This window comes from Myotis davidii, unplaced genomic scaffold (assembly GCF_000327345.1).
Source record: "Myotis davidii unplaced genomic scaffold, ASM32734v1 scaffold370, whole genome shotgun sequence".
NCBI classification, from domain to species: Eukaryota; Metazoa; Chordata; class Mammalia; order Chiroptera; family Vespertilionidae; genus Myotis; species Myotis davidii.
In genome coordinates this window covers 7,660,582-7,663,433 of record NW_006288615.1, presented here as the reverse complement: position 1 = coordinate 7,663,433, position 2,852 = coordinate 7,660,582, and positions in this window count along the sequence as shown.

The window sequence follows — 2,852 nt, the reverse complement described above, 5'->3', positions numbered from 1 at the left end:
ATATCACCCTAGACTGACAGCCATGAATCTGCGTGTGACATACGAGGTAGACCAGAAGCCCAGGTGATGCCACCCAGAGCATTGGAAACAGGGACAGTCGTGGGTGAGGGTACAATGATCTGAACTGGAAGGGGCATGTGCAAAGGCACCTCTCACCTGCAAGGGAGAGATCACCCTAGACTGACAGCCATGAATCTGCGTGTGACATACGAGGTAGACCAGAAGCCCAGGTGATGCCACCCAGAGCATTGGAAACAGGGACTCGTGGGTGATTGCCACCCAGAGCATTGGAAACAGGGACAGTCGTGGGTGAGGGTACAATGATCTGAACTGGAAGGGAGGCATGTGCAAAGGCACCTCTCACCTGCAAGGGAGAGATCACCCTAGACTGACAGCCATGAATCTGCGTGTGACATACGAGGTAGACCAGAAGCCCAGGTGATGCCACCCAGAGCATTGGAAACAGGGACAGTCGTGGGTGAGGGTACAATGATCTGAACTGGAAGGGAGGCATGTGCAAAGGCACCTCTCACCTGCAAGGGAGAGATCACCCTAGACTGACAGCCATGAATCTGCGTGTGACATACGAGGTAGACCAGAAGCCCAGGTGAAATCAGCGAGGAGACCACATTGACTGTGAGAACAGGAAAAAAAAAAAGAGGAACAGACTCTCTGATCAAATGTTCCTGGTCTCTGCTAGGTGCTGACCAGTGTGAGAACTGGGGTGGGGACTGACCCAGCACACTGACCCCCACCCAGCTGGAGGGAGCCCCACCCACCAGGAATGGCCTGCTCTTCAGCAAAACAGTGAATAGTCAAGTGGCATGAAACACCTACTAATGCTTTTCTCAGTTTTATTAGGATTCTCAGTAAGGTTTTATTTTCAGTAGTGTTTGAGCTAATGGTTTGACAAATGTAGAAGCAGAGTTCACCAGCACAGACAACAGGAAATGTCCACGCAACATTCTGTGCACTGGCAGAAACCAGTTAAAGATGATAACAGAAAAACAGGCTATATTCAGAAACCCTGCATAAACCTGTACGAAGAAACAGGCCTAAGAATAGCTTTATGGGGAACATCACAGGACGTCGCTAACAGAAGTGAGGACCTGAGGACATTGAGAATGACATTCTGGCAAACGGGTGCTCAAACCATTAACTCATCAAGTCAACACAAGTCTAGCTGCAACCCTACACGCACAGCCGGAAAAGATTCCTCATGCAACTTAACAGTGATGCTCAGATTTGATTTTTATGTTTTTTTAAAATCTTTATTGTTGAATGTTTTTTTAAAAAAATATCTTTTATTGATTTCAGAGAGGAAGGGAGAGGGAGAGAGGGATAGAAACATCAATGATGAGAGAAAATCATTAATTGTCTGCCTCCTACATGCCTGTCACTGGGGATCAAGGCACAACCCGGGCATGTGCCCTGACCAGGAATCGAACTGTGACCTCCTGGTTCACTGGTTGATGTTCAACCACTGAGCCACACCGGCCCAACAGTGATGCTCAGATCTGAGTGGAAGTGTCCATTGCAAACAATTTTTAGAAAAGCAAAGGGTTTTCCTAAGAGCTGTGAGAGCACAGGAGTCGAGGGCCACCCCACTGGGCCCCTCGTTGACACGTGTTGGCCAGAGCTCCTCCTTCTCATCCCCAGTTGCCAATCTGTCAAGGCCGTGAGGGCCGGCTGTGCGTGGGTCGCAGAGGACGGAGGGAGGCTGGTTTGAGGATCTGAAGGCACATGTGTCAGAAAGGTGGCTTGTGGTCATCGCTGGCCTCAGAGCCAATGGATCACTTCCTGGGGACACCTCTGCCCACCCAGACTGGCCACACCCTCAGCCGTGTGCACCCTGGAACCTGGGGCTTTCAGAAGCCTCATGCCCAGGGGCACCCACTTAATGGTTCTCTGGCGAAGCAGCTGATCTTTGGGGTGTCGGGAACTACAGCCCCAACATTTCCCAAATCTCCCTGCTGATGAGAATTCCCTGGCGTTCTCCTTAAAAAACAGATTCCTTGGCCCCTTTCTAGACTGGCTGAGTGAGAAGCTCCTTGGTCAGCCAGGGCCCATATGCTCATGGGAGAGCCTGGGACATGCTGTTTCTACGCTCAGGTGGCCCCTCACTCCACGTGGGCTGTCCCAAGCCTTTCTGGTTCTTACTGTTCCCTGCTGTCAGCCTGCATGTGGTGAGACTCCTGCCTTCCTCTCTGAGCCCTACCTGGCCTATCGTAGGTGTTTGTTGAATGCATTAGTGACCCAGGTGTGAGTTTTAGCAATTATTTTTGTGTTCACTTTCTCAAGTTGTGGTAGGGAGCCTCCCTCATGGGATGAGGGTGAATTTGTACGTGAAAGAGCTTCATGCCTATTAATGTTCTCACGAGGATGTTAACAGCACTGACACGCAGCCTGTGCCCCTGTGCCAACCGGCCTCATCCGTCACCCACCACAGGCTGCATGTCAGCATCTGCCGTCTGCACGTAGCTCTGTGGCCGGGGGATCGTGTGCCCGGCGGACCATGTGCCCGGCGCAGTGAGGAGCCCTCCCTCTCCAGCACAGGAGTCCCGGGGGTCGCTCTGCAGCGGCTGGCCAGGAGAGGTCTCCCGGGGAACCAGTTCTGGCCAGGGTCTGACCCTCCCCCAACTTCCTTTCCCGGGTCAGTGGCCCCGTGAGGACCATGTCAGTGGGGAGGATGTGCGGTAGGGAGGGTCCGTGTTATCAGCAGAGCCGCCCGTCTGAGGAGCCTAATCGCCCGCTTCCTGTGGACCATTGATCCTCTAATGGCCTTCCCCAGCTTCAGGCCAGCTGTCTGCCATTACGGGTGCTCACAGCCTTTGGAAAAAAAATTATATTTT